We start from the raw sequence: 15,260 nt of genomic DNA on the forward strand, positions 1-15,260 counted from the left end.
TGTGATTTTGACTTTGCTGCAGGGAATGTATGGGATTATCCCAAAGTACAACAGTTATCTCAGTGTAGGTAGAATATGATCGTCCACAGCATAGTCACATTTGTTTGATACACGAATACAAGAAATATATAAGATTAAATAAATACAATTATTGTTGGGCAAATGCATCTGAATTTAATTTGGAAGGGAGCCATCAATTGGGAACATCTTTAGAGAACATTCCAGGAATAAAATATATATCTTTTTCTGGACTTCCCAATTAAATTTATAGCCTGAACTGCCCAGTTTAAAGCTTTCATCTACTGCCCATCCAAACCTCAAGTATTAATTGCTTGTCAGAAAGAGCAAAATAGACACTCCAGATGAATTTTTCAAAAGCTTCAATAGGTATGGGCAAAGCACAGGGATCACGATCACCTTCAATAGAAAGCAGCTCTTAGGTTTGTTATTAGGATTGTCTCAGTGGTGAAATCCATTTTTTTTTACTACCTGTTCTGTGGGCATGGCTTGATGGATGTGGAGTGGCTTGCTGGGCGTGTCAGGGAAAGGATACTGCAAAATCTCCATTCCCACCCCACTCCAGGGGAAAGATACTGCAAAATCCCCATTCCCTCCCCACTCCTGGGGGAAGGATATTGCAAAATCTCCATTCCCATCCCACTCTGGGGCCACCAGAAGTCTGGTTCTCCGAACTGCTCAAAATTTCCGCTACCGGTCATCTAGAACCTGTCAGAACCTGCTGGATTTCATTCCTGGATTGTCTGGTTTAATCTGGCATTGGCCACTTCTCAGTCTACCTACAGGTCTTTTCAGATTTTATCAGTTTCTGTTGGTTTTTTTTTTTTTAATTGAAAAAGTTTTTCAAATACAAATTTTTTCCCCCTAAGCTAACCTGTGTCCACCCACTTTCCTACAAGACTACCATACTTAATAATTCTTAATATCTTTCTTTTTCTGCCCACACAGTTTCTGTTGGTTTTTAATCTACAGTGGTACCTAGGTATTCAACTGATTTGAAACTCAACAAATTTGATACTCAACATATTTTGATGTGATTTTTTCCCCCACACTCATTGTTTGGTACTCAACAGATAAGCTAGAAGTTGTTGGTGTTGGCTGCCTTGTGACTCACTACAATATTCTTTATGGGAAAAAAAAATATTTGGTACTCATCATTTTTTGGTACTGAGGGATCCTTGTGGTTCTCTCTAGCTTGCTTGTTTTGCAGCTGCCAAAAAAGCCAACACAGTTCTAGGCTGTATTAACAGGGAGATAGAATGAAGATCACGTGAAATATTAATACCACTTTATAATGCCTTGGTAAGGCCACACTTGGATTACTGCATCCAGTTTTGGTTGCCATGATGTAAAAAAGAAGTTGAGAGTCTAGAAAGAGTGCAGAGAAGAACAACAAAGATGATTAGGGGACTGGAGACTAAAACATATAAAGAATGGTTTCTGGAATTGGGTATGTCTAGTTTAATGAAAAGAAGGACTAGAGGTGGCATGATAACAGTGTTCCGATATCTCAGGGGTTGCCACAAAGAAGAAGGGGTCAAGCTATTTTCCAAAGCAGGAGAAAAATGGCAGGACAAGAAGCAATGGGTGGAAACTAATCAAGGGGAGAAGCAACCTAGAACTAAGGAGAAATTTCCTGACAATTAGAACAATTAATCAGTGGAACAATTTGCCTCCAGAAGTTGTGAATGCTCCAACACTGGAAGTTTTTAAGAAGAGATTAGATAACCATTTATCTGAAATGGTATACGGTTTCCTGCCTAAGCAGGGGGCTGGACTAGCAGACCTACAAGGTTCCTTCAAACTCTGTTATTCTAAAGCAGGGGTGTCAAACTTGTGGTGTCACATTGTCATCACATGACATATTGTGACTTTTTTCCCATCCGCTAAAATGGGGGTGGGCGTGGCCAGCATGTGACATATCCGGCCCTCAGGCTGCGAGTTTGACGCTCCTGTTCTAAAGCATTCTAAAGACTTGCTTGACTGTGTGGGTGGGGGAATCTCTTAGAGATTCTTTGGTTGAGGTGTTTACTGATGGCTCTTTTGCAGTTCCTTGATTGGGGTATTGTTTACTTGACTGTTAACTTGACTGAAGTTAACCTTGGAATTAATCTATGCTGTCAATCTATTTTTTGTACTCATTGCAGCTTCCAGAACCAATCAACGATGAGTACCAGGGTATCACTGTACTTCTTATTCTCAAACTTTTTTTTGATGTTGTCAGCTTACTGTGAAAAGTAAAAAACAAAAAATACATCTGGATATAATAATATAGTAAACACACTTTTTGCACACTAAATGCAAGCTGTTTAGACTCAGCACTAAATTCAGTGGAGATGTAATGACCTCGACTTGATGCTAATCTGAATGAGAACAAGGCCATTCATATAAAGGATATGAAATACTGAACATGAGGAAACTATTTTTCTAAATAAAGCCTATCTTACAGGGTTGTTGTTGCGGAGAAAATAGGAGGAGGTAGACGTATTAGGTATGTTTGCTGCCTTGAGTTATTTATAAAAAAGTAAAGGTAAGATAAAATAAATATCAACTAATTTCCATCAGACTGAGAGAACAAAGAAATTGTCCCAGCAATGAATAAAAATGCTATTCATCAGTGCAACCATTTGAAGATCCTTAGGTATAAATTTAAAATTATCTGGAGAAAAAAAAATCACATCATAAAATTTGCCAACAAGGATGTTGGAGATTGATACTTTTACCACTGCAAAGAAACTAGGCAGCTTCTGAGAGGAATAAATGCTTTCAATATGGGGTTTTAAAAGAAAATCACAACTGACAAGACTTCTTAAAATGAAAAATATGAACCGCATTCCTCCAAATTTATAAGCCATTTTATCTGTTTTGATTTAATGGCATTTTTTCTTCTTTCATTTGCAGTTCCCCAGTATTGTTATATGATATTTATGAATGTTGAACATCTTTAAACTTAGAATAACGTTTTTTTACTGCAGGCCATTTGGCATGCTTCAGCTGAAAAAAACACTGTAATTGTTTAATTCTTGCTTTTTAAAAAAAGGATGAAGAAACTTGGCATTCTGGGAATGAGAATTCTACAGATAAAGTTCAGTTCTGTCAATCATTGTCCTTCGACCAGACTTAACTCACAGGTATTTTACCAAGTTTAAGTGGGACATCACTAGATAAGAAACTTATTGATAATGACTAATCCTATAAAATCCTTATTTACTGTCTGCCTCAATTAACGACTGTTCAAACTTGATCACGTGATCACCTGGCAACCAGAAGACATTTATGGTGGTCACAGCTTCCTGCAGTCAAGTGATCACATGATTTGCAACTTTCACAGCTGGCTTCCAACAAGCAAAGTCAATTGGGAGAGCCAGCAGAAAATTGCGAGTCATGGTTATTTATTTTCTAAATTAATTGTAATGTATTTAAAGCTATTTTTTCATGGGGGTCCACATAATGTGACAAATAATATGACCATATCATTATGCGAAGGCTACAATTTACACAGAGTGGCATCCGATGTCGGAACACACATTTATAATGGTAGCACTTACTTGATGATCTCACCATGTCTGTACAATTCTTTCAGCAGCATCAGCAGCTTAGGTTGCTGCTGTCCTCTCTGCAAAAGTACCATGCTTTGGATTGTGTTATGAATCTGGAATGAATTGCATGTAGCTCTTTCTCTCTCACTCTCTTGTGCTCTCTCTCTCTCTCTCTTTTTTCTTTTTGAAAAAGACACAAGTTGATTACAGAGCCTTTAAAAGGGAGAGAAAGCAATGCAGGTGTGTCTTTTTTGTCTTCTCCTCCTCCATTACCACTAACTGCAGGCTAATTTTCAAAGCTTCCACTATTCTTGCACTTCTTTCTAATCCTACATCAAAGTCTATTTCCAGCTGTGCTAAGTGATACTTTGTTTTAACCAGATATGAATCAAGCTTTTCAGTTGCTCTTGTTCTTTATTCTTGCCTGACCCATTTCTATTTGAGATTACAACTGAATTATCACCTCCGTGCTGACAACTCTGCTGTCATTTTTGTTTGCAAGTTTGTCGCTCTCTTTTTATTTCTTCTCTAAAATAATAATAGGATACTGATCCTGTCACCGATTTGTCCTCTTGGAGCATTAAAGCAATACTGCTATGTCTTCTACAAGGAAGAATCCTAGGCATTGCATTCTCATAAAGATAGCTCTTTTTTTTTTGTGGATTTTGTAAGGATGAAATGAAACAGATTGAAAATATGCAGATTCTTCATAGAATCATTATATATGCCACCAGGAAAAGTCATTAGGCAACCATAGCACTTATTCAAATTGGAATTGAAGATTTTCAGAGCTACAAGTGGCTGGTGACTCCCAGCTCCTATATTTTTTAATAGGCATGCTGTATGCTACAGCAGGAGTCCCCAACCCCTGGTCCATGGACTGGCACCAGTCCGCAGAATGCCAGAAATTGGGTTTCTGCAAAGAAGCGAAGGCCCATCTGTGGGATGCAAGCAGCATGCAAAACCACACTCCCTTAAGTCTGCGGAAAAATCTCCCTCCATGGAACCAGTCCCCCAAAAGGTTGGGGGCCACTGTGTTACAGAATAATATGCTATTGATCTTGTTGTATCATCAGAATATAAGACACACAGCCTCAAGTTCAAATGAGATGTGTACTGTTGGGCAGGAATGATCTGATGTCATGAAGTATTGAAGACACTGAGGCAGCTGAGTAGAGAAACCAACAGGCAAATCTTAAAAGAATTAATAGTCCATATTGATTTGAACAAAGAAGTCCCACTTACATGTGTGATATAATCCAGAAAAAAAAAAGTAGAAGGAACTTCTGAAGACCAAGGAGCACCTAAGCAAGTTCTTCCTTGTCCATCCTTATCAGAGGTGAATGAAACCTGAAATGCTGACATTTTTACTGGAGTCTTAGAGTAATAAAGCAAAATTGAATGAATAATGATGCTCTCAAAGAAAAACTTGAAGGTAGAGGAGCTTTCTCACCGTCATGAACAAGAGCCCCCCCTCCCATGAAGCATACATATACACACACATAAACAACACACACCTTACTTTTTAAAGGGGAGTCCTCTTCTTTCCTGATTGGACCATTAACTCCAAAGACTAACATGACCTAATTGTATTAATATGTACAGATCAAAGCAAATATTAGGATTGAATGAAATGGATACAAGCTTAATTAAGCTTCATCTGCGTGATTAGGATTGCCACAGAAATCCAGACCCGTTCTCTGAGTCTCTGATCCCTCAACATTTGTAAAAAAAATTCACACAATATATATGGAAACCTAGCTCATAAGCAAAGATAAATGGGTTGCAAACTATACACAATAATCAGGGGTTAACCCTATAAGAACTCATTTATTCATGTCCTAATAAGTCTTACCCAAACTTATATTTCATTGTTTATATTACTAAGGGGACAACTACTGTTTTTATAAATTGCATGCTTCTGAATTCTATTTTAGCCTATGCATCCAAACATACTATATGACTTGAATAATTTAAACAAGTGCAATTGCACTGATATCTACCCAAAAATAATTCATATTTAGTTCAATGGGTTTTAGTTTCAGGTGAATGTTGCCTGTAAGAATACAGCACCAATGCATCATCATTAATCAAAGTTATTGGAAAATAGTTGCATAAATTATATATATATATATATATATATATATATATATATATATATATATATATATATATATTTCAATTCTTTAGGGATTTGAATACAGGATTATCAATATACAAAAGAATCAAAGGCACAGTGGTAAGTCTTAAAGAAAAGAAGAACTACCATTTCTTAACCAAAATATACTATTTAAAAGAGCTCATAGAGTTCATATTTTATTATTTATTAATAAAATAAAGACTAATTTTGGAAGTAAAAGAAAATGTAATACTTCCCTCCCCAGAATAGGAAAAAAATGTCCTTGATTGCAATAGAATGCTTCCAGTTATAGAGCTGGCATATTTTGATATAAATTAAACATCTGAAAATGGTGTTGTGTTGAAAGGCTTCTGCCTTATTTCATGCCAGACTATTTGCCCATCAACTTGATACCTTTTACCTTCTAACTTCTTAGAAATCTTAGAAATCTTTCTCATAATACAGCATCTTAATCCAATGAACCTGGGATTCAGGCATATAACGTACAGGTAGTCCTTAGGAGCACAACTGAGTCCAAAATTTCTGCAGTTAAATGAAACATTTGTTAAGTGAGCTTTGCCCGGTTTTACTTTTACTGACTTTTCTTGCTACAGTTGTTAAGTGAATAACTGTAATTGATAAATTAGTAACTCTGTTAGTTAAATGAATCTGGATTCCCAAATTGAATTTGCCTGTCAGAAGATTGCAAAAGTGATGGCATGACCTCGGGACACAGCAATGGTCATAAATATGAGTTAGTTGCCAAGGGTCTGAACTTTAATCATATCATCATGGGGATGCTGCAAAGGTCATAACAGTGAAAAACGGTCATAAATCACATTTTTGGTGCCGTTGTAACTTTGAATGGTCACTAAATGAATAATTGTAAGTCAAGGGCTACCTGTATGTGTTCTTCCATTGATGTGATCCTTTACTGAATCCCCCTTGCTATAAAAATTTTATTCCTTTGCACACAGATTTTTCTTAATATTGTTTCCTCCTCTTTTGGGGCACTCCATTTACTATATATTCCATGTTAAACATTTCAAATCCATAGTCGAAGCAAAAGTTTAGGAAAGTCAACACCTGTAGCATCCAGTACTATCATCTCTTTAAGATGAGGTCTTTCTCTGTTGTAATTTCTTTTTTTTTTTTGCATAGTCTCCTCTGTGACCCCTGTTTGTACCTTTTCCAGTTCTCCTTTAAAATTTTCTAAAACTTCCCTTGCCTTTGAATAGAATTCAGTTGAAATCTCTGCTATTTAAAAGTAAAAATTCAACCTACTAATTTAGCCCAGTGAAATCAATTATTTTTCTGCTTTCCTTTCAATAAAAAAAGAGTATTCTTTTCTCTTATGTAAAAGTCTGATAGGGATGTGTTTCAGGAGAATTATATCTGCATTATCAATCTTCAATTCTATATTGAAATGCTGTTGCAGAATCTGATCTCTTGTCTTTTTTAAATTATCTACAGTCTTTAGTAATAAATAAATAAATGACATTCCCATGGAAGATTTGAGTCAGTTGCCTAATTTGCTTATAGCTTATCCAATGCAGCATCATAGAAAAATTAATAATATTCTCCTTCATTCATTTTAAAATTCTTACAGATTATGTAAGAAATTTTTTTATAGGTTATGCTTATGCACTATAGCATTTACTTTTATGTTTTATTTTGAAATTTTCCTGTAGTGAAGAGATTAATTCCAAGAGCACTGGTTATTGATTGTTTTTAAATCAGATATTGAATCTGGATTTTGATTTTCCAATCTGTTATTATTTGAGGAATGAAACAGATTTTACTTCTCAGTCAGATTGCTATTTTTTATTAACCCAGTTAAGGAGATGTCTCCTAGCTTGTTAAATAAATCATGGAAGTTAGAATATTTTTAGAAGTGTTAATACAAGTTTGCTGTCAGATACTGTAAAACATTCATTGATATGTGTCAGATTGTAATGCTGATTACTACAACTTGTAAGCTGTCATATCATATCATATGTTGTATAATAGATTTTGCAGAATGTTGGTTGCTCTCAAAAATAAACAAACACATGTTGGATGTCTAATGATAAATCATTCAAAAATTATCTGGCTAATATCTATTAACACATTCACAGATTTTGGAAAGCAAATTAATTTTCATCACTTGTGAATAATAATAATAATAATAATAATAATAATAATAATAATAATAATAATAATAATAATAATAATAATAATAATAATAATAATTTTATTTCTATATCGCCCTTCTCCCGAAGGACTCAGGGCGGTGTACAGCCAATTTAAAAACACAAGACACAACAATGATTAAAATTTAAAATAATTAAATAGACTTGGCTGGTTTAAAACCCCAAAAATTTAAAATACCCCAATTTAAAATCATTATGTTGATAGCCCGGCCTGGCGGAACAACAGGGTCTTCAATGCACAACGAAACACCCGGAGGTTGGAGATCTTGCGTATTTCCGGGGGCAGTTCATTCCACAGGGCTGGGGCTCCCACAGAGAAGGGGCTCCCCCTGGGTGTCGCCAGCCAACATAACTTGGCCGATGGCACCCTGAGGAGACCCTCTCTGTGGGAGCGAACTGGCTGGTGGGAGGCATTACAATAGTCCAGCTGGGAGGTGACAAGGGCATGAGTGACCGTGCGCAAGGCGTCCCGGTCCAGAAAGGGCTGCAACTGGCGGATCAGGCGAACCTGATAAAAGGCCCCCCTGGCCACGGCCGTCATATGCTCTTCTAAAGACAGCCATGCATCCAGGAGGACACCCAGATTGCGAGCCCTCTCTGTGGGGGGGAAAGATTCACCCCCAATAGTCAGCGATGGCACCTGCTGACTATATCGGGACGCCAGCAGCCACAGCCACTCGGTCTTGGACGGGTTGAGTCTGAGCCTATTCCTCCCCATCCAGACCCGCACGGCCTCCAGGCAGCGAGACATCACATCAAGGGCATCGTTGGGGTGGTCTGGGGTGGAGATGTACAGCTGAGTGTCGTCAGCGTACAGATGACACTTCACCCCAAAACCACGGATGATCTCACACAGCGGCTTCACATAAATGTTGAACAGAAGGGGCGAGAGGACCGACCCTTGTGGCACTCCCCATGCGAGACGCCTCGAGGTCGACCTCTGCCCCCCTGCCAACATGAACTGTGAGTGGTCGGAGAGGAAGGAGGAGAACCACTGCAGAACAGTGCCCCCTATTCCTAACCCTCTCAACCGCTGCAACATGATACCATGGTCGATGGTATCAAAAGCCGCTGAGAGATCTAATAGGACTAGGACAGAGGAGCAACCCCTGTCCCGAGCCCTCCAGAGATCATCCACCAACGCGACCAATGCCGTTTCTGTGCTGTGCCCCTGCCTGAAGCCCGACTGGTACGGGTCTAGATAGATAGCTTCATCCAGGTGCCCGGGCAGTTGTCATGCCACCACACTCTCAACAACCTTCTCCACAAAATGAAGGTTGGAGACTGGACGGTAGTTAGCTAATTCAGCCGGGTCCTGGGAAGGCTTCTTGAGGAGGGGTCTCACCACCGCCTCTTTCAAGGCGGTGGGAAAGGCACCCTCATTCAGAGAAGCAGTTATAATCTCCTGGAGCCAGCCTCCTGTAACCTCCGGGAGGCCAGTACCAACCAGGAGGGACACGGGTCCAATAAACATGTGGCAGCACTAATCCTATCCAGAAACCTGTCCACATCCTCGGGAGCCACAGGATCAAACTCCTCCCAGATAATATTCTCAAGACCTGCCCTTGTCTCCTCCCCCAGACTCATCCAATCGGAGTCCAAGCCATCCCGAATCCGAGCGACTTTATCATGCAGGAATTGCACAAAATCCTCAGCATGGCCCTGCAAGGGATCTTCCCGCACTCCCCCCCGAAGAAGGAAGTGGGTCACCCTAAACAGGGCGGCTGGGCGGTTCTCTGCAGATGAGATAAGAGCAGAAAAATGATTAGATTTCGCCGCTTTTATCACCACTAGGTAGGTCTTGATAAAAGACCTCACCTGTGTCCAGTTGGAATCAGATTGAGTAGTCCTCCAAATGCTCTCTAGGCGTCTTTTCCGACGCTTCATCTCTCTCAGCTCCTCAGAGAACCAAGGAGTCAATTGAGATCGGCATCGGGTCAGAGGCCGCAAAGGCATGACGCGGTCCAAAGCTCCAGCGGCCGCACTCTCCCAGGCGGCCACCAGCTCTTCAGTCGAGTCGTGTGCCAGGGTCTCAGGAATTGGCCCAAGCTCTGTCAGGAACCTTTCGGGGTCCATCAGGCGCCTGGGACGGGACCATTTGATCGGTTCCATCTCCCTGCGGCGGGGGAAAGCGGTAGGAAAGTCTAAGTGAAGGAGTGAATGATCTGTCCATGACAAGGGTTTGATGTCTAGGTCCCCTCTACCAAGATCATTCAACCACTGACCAGAGGCGAAAATCAGGTCCAGAGTGTGTCCCCCTATGTGAGTTGGGCCTTGAACTAACTGGGTCAGGTCCATGGCCGTCATGGAAGCCATGAACTCCCGAGCCACCTCTGACGCCTCACCCGCAGACGGAAGGTTGAAATCCCCCATGACAATAAGTCTGGGGGTGTCAACCGCCACCCCGGCAATGACGTTGAGTAGCTCGGGCAGGGTCGCTGCCATGTGGCAGGGAGCCAGGTATGTAGTCAGCAAACCCATCTGCACCCCACGGCCCCACTTCACAAAGAGGGACTCACATCCGGCTATCTGAGGAACAGTGGTCTCCCTCAGACAAAGACTCTCCCTAATAATCACCGCCACTCCCCCACCCCTCCCCTGGGCCCTTGGCTGATGAAATGCACAGAAACCTGGTGGGCACATTTCAATGAGGGGAACCCCCCCTCTTGGCCCAACCAGGTCTCCGTAATACCTGCCAGGTCCGCACCCCGCTCTAAAATAAGATCATAAATGAGGGGGGCTTTATCAATGACCGACCTGGCATTACACAACATCAGCCGTGGACCTGGGCCTGAGACTCTGCACAACCCAGGACACGAGTCGCACATTGGGGGCCAGAGTGCGTAATTGCTCGTAAACAGCGTGTACGCACCCCCAGCACATGATATGCCCCCCTGCACCCGTCATACCTGCCCCTCCCACTCATTGTTTCAATTACACTGCCCTTCCTATCGTTCCCCTGCTCCCCGGTTAAATTTCCTTTCACGACCCCTCTGTTGCAGCCAATCGACCCATCACCCCACTCAGTTGCTATCTGAACCCCCCCGGGTCCACTTTTATAACCCCCTCCCTTCCTCCCGGGTCCCCTTAAAATTTTGATTAAAAATTTAGCTAAAAAAACCCTCAACCCCCTTCTTGCACCATGCCACCTCTTGGGGTTCCAAAGCCCGTCATCAAGGTAGGCCCTCGATAGAGTGGAGGGCGAAACCTCGAGAGGGGGGAGTCTCGCAGAACAAGAAGCTCAGCTGCTGAATACATTTTGCTACAAGAAGATGAAGTGACCAAGTCCCAAGGGTCCAGATGGTAAATAAAAAAGTCCAGGGGGGAGCAAATAAGATGGGGGCATCCAAAGTGTAAGTTCCAAGGCCACTGTCCTCTCACAACAGTGGACAAAGTCTCTTGCCAGTCGACACAGTTCAAGGGGAATACAATCCAACCACTCCCTCACAGTGATTGGTCTGATGGACAATCCCCTCTACTGGTGAGATGGAAGTAGTGAACTGATGCCAAAGTATCAAACACAGTCCAAGGGGTTAAGGACCAAACCACCCTCTCACGGTGGATTGGTCTGATGGTCAATCCCCTCTGCTGGCAAATTACAAATGGTGAGCAAAACCATAACGACTCAGCCCGAGAGGCTCAAGCCAAACCACCCTCTCACGGTGGATTGGTCCGATGGTCAGTCCCCTCTGCTGGTGAGATGGAAGAATTACACCGGCTCACATGGGATCCCAACGTATTTGACAATCCCCCCCCCAAACAGCTAGGGGGGAGGCTCAGATGAAAATAAGCCAGGTCTCTGTGTCAGAAAGTCAGTAAAAGTCAGTAAAAGTGGCTGCCAGTCCGGGATAGGCATGGGACAAGAGGAAGATGATGATAAATAAGGGGGGGGAGATATTCTCCAATCCCCAGCCTCCAAAATACAGCAAGGGCCTCCCAAAGTCTGCAAGGGACTGACCCATCAACTGGGGAGCCCTCATGCAGATCCCAGTCAATCCCGGGCAATAGATGTTTGCCTGCCATCGACCACATCAGTAGTGCTGACTGCGGGCGCTCTCCTCCTCGCCATCGTCGGATGGCCAACATTTCAGCCATTGCAGCTGCAGCCGAGACCGCCATTGCCGTTGCCACTCCCACTGCCAGACGAAAAGTTCTGGCAGCGTCCCAGAGCTCACCAGGGAATCCGGCAGTCCCCAAAACAACCAGGGGAACCCCCCAGGCTAGGGGCATCGCCAAGTTGCAAACGCCCCCAGCGGACCCGTTTGCTGCTGCCGCTCCAGCCTCCGAAGCCTCCGACTCAGAAACGCCCACGCCGCCACCCAGCTGGTGCAAATGAAGCGATCCGCCGGCCGCCATCCTAGCCCTCACTGACGCCGACGTCGCCAACCCTAGTCCAGTCACGATGCTCTGGGGGGGGGAACCCACACCCGGCTGGCGAAGAGCTCCCCTAGCTGGGTCTGGGGTCGTAAGCTGTCAAATCGACCCCCTAAAGGACCAACAGGGCGAATAGGCCATCATCCTCAGGCTGCGATTCAGGCAGACACCGGCATCTTGGACATGCACAGAGGGATCCTGAAGTGGTGCTTTGAGCTTTTAAAGTTGGATATAATCATAACCATTTAATAAATTGGTGGCAAAATTGGTGGCGAAGAGCCTTGGTGGCGCAGCAGTGTTAAGTAACAGTGTTAAAGCACTGTTAAGTAACACCAGCTGCCTGCAATTACTGCAAGTTCAAATCTCACCAGGCTCAAGGTTGACTCAGCCTTCCATCCTTTTGAGGTAGGTAAAATGAGGACCCGGTTTGTGGGGGCAATAAGCTGACTTTGTATAAAAAGGAACACTGCTTCGGGGGGGCCCCAAAAGCCCTACTAAGCAGGTATATACAAAAGTATGAAGGCTATTGCTTAACGCATTATAAGCCGCCCTGAGTCTCTGGAAAAGGGCGACATATAAATCGAACCAATAAAATAAATTGGTTATTACTGGGAAATGCTGTGCAAAAAAAAAGTGAATTATGCTTTCTCTTTGGAAGTTTATGAGATACTGCTCAGAAATGTATTGAATTCCTTTTAGTAGAAGTATAATCACCCTCCCATTACATGGACTGTAGCCATCATTCAGTATGTGGACTACCATGATTGAGCTAACAAAAATTCTGTAAATTCCCAAGCCCTGAATAAAGCACATCTGTGGGACTTATGATGTTTTAGAAATATGATATGATTGAGCATCTCAAATCATAGGCTGAAATGGTATAAAGTTTCCTGCCTGAGCAGAGTGTTGGACTAAAATATCTCCAAGGTCCTTCCAACTCTTTATTCTGTTAAATGCTTTGTGCTGCATCAAACAATGCTTTCTAATTTCCCTACCGCTTTTGTCCTAAGGCTTGAACTTTTGAAACATAATCAACCAAAATTGTAACATGTAACATACCCTTCTGTACGAGGATTGCAACTCATTACAGTTCTTCCAAAACCTTCAGATTCTTGAAAAATACAAGCCATCAAAATTAAGTAAACTCTTATTGAGATATGATACAGTTAATGCCCATCAGCTGTGGCTAGGGGGATCTTTGCACAGGTTCGCCTGGTGCACCAATTGGGACCCTACTTAGATCAAGAGGCTCTCCTCACAGTCACTCATGCCCTTTTCACCTCATGGTTAGATTATTGCAACACGCTTTACATGGGGCTTGAAAAGTGTTTGGAGACTACAGTTGGTCCAGAACGCAGCCGCGTGAGCTGTCATGGGTGCACCTAGGTACATCCACATTACACCAATTCTCCGCAAGCTGCACTGGCTCCCTATTGGTCTCTGGTCACAATTCAAGGTGTTGGTTATTACCTTTAAAGCCCTACATGGCTCAGGGCCAAGTTATCTTTGAGACTGCCTTCTACCACAGAGCTCCCAGCGACCGGTAAGATCCCACAGAGTTGGTCTCTTCCAGGTCCCATCAGCTAAACAATGCCGGCTGGCGGGCCCGTGTGCGAGGGTCTTCTCTGTGGCTGCCCCAGCTCTCTGGAACCAGTTACCTCCTGAGATCCGGACCATCCCCACCCTATTGGCCTTCCAATAAGCAGTGAAGACCTGGCTTTTCCAGCAGGCCTGGGGCCGTTGATCTCGCTGTTGCAATCTGGCGAGATCCGGCCATGAATGGTGTGAATGGGTTTTAATTGTTTTAAATATTTTAATTTTTAATGTTTTACTATATGGTTTTTAAATGCATTGTAAGCCGCCTTGAGTCTTCAGAGAAGGGTGGCATACAAGTTGAATAAATAAATAAATAAATAAATAAATAAATAAATAAATAAATAAATAAATAAATAAATAAATAAATGCAAATGAAAAATTATCACTTCATGATAAATGAATGCAAAGTATCAAAGAAATAATCAGAAGGGACAATGGAAAAAGCTATTAATCATTAAAATTTACTCCATGCTATAATTTAAAGGAAAATTAAATAACATGTTTTACAGATAGTAAAACACTTACAAATTAAAAGTTTGAAAATTTCTTGCTCCTATTCCCAGTCTTGACTTAAATTGAAGATTATTCTAAAAGTCTGTTTTGATTCGCAAAAACAATCTAACAATAAGCCCAATGAGACATACAGAAGTGCAGATATGCAAGTGGTGTTAAAACAAAACAAATGTGATGTGCTCACATTTATAAGATTTTAGTGAAGATATTTTATGTTACAAGATTTTTGAGATACCAATAGCAATAATGAACTTGGTTTTAAAAAAATACATTGATTAGAAATGTCCAGTGATTATTTTTCTTATAGCAAAAAGATTTTTCTATAAGGTTCAGTTTCCTACTGCCAGGATGGTCTGACAACCATCTCTGGATGGTAGAATGACATTGCCTTTTGTTAACATCCCACACATCATCAAAATCTCAGGTTACATTTTTCAGCTTTACCATTATTCATGTTATATTGCCTTAAGCTCTCCTATCCATTTTGAATAATACGTTTCAATCCATTGCATATTAAGCCGATTAGTTCATAGGCTACTTCACAAAGGCAAAACTTCCAGTGAGCCAGTGCTTACCAGTTATACCACAAACCTTGTAATGACACAAGGGGTATAGAGCTTGCCTTGTAAATTGACGGCTGCAAAAAATGAAACCTAGCACAAACATTTTTTTAAAGAAAAATCTTATTTTTCTTTCACTGAATTTCCTACTTTTCCTTCTGCTTCTTTTGTTTTTGTTTTTGTTACCTGATATCAGTGGTGAAATCCAATTTTTTTTTACTACCGGTTCTGTGGGAGTGGCTTGGTGGGCGTGGCTTGGTGGGCGTGGCAGGGGAAGGATACTGCAAAATCTCCATTCCCATCCTACTCCAGGGGAAGGATACTGCAAAATCTCCATTCCCACCCCACT

Source organism: Pituophis catenifer, unplaced genomic scaffold (genome assembly GCF_029215685.1).
Source record: "Pituophis catenifer annectens isolate HBS135680 unplaced genomic scaffold, rPitCat1.0.hap2 SCAF_3, whole genome shotgun sequence".
Taxonomy (NCBI): Eukaryota; Metazoa; Chordata; class Lepidosauria; order Squamata; family Colubridae; genus Pituophis; species Pituophis catenifer.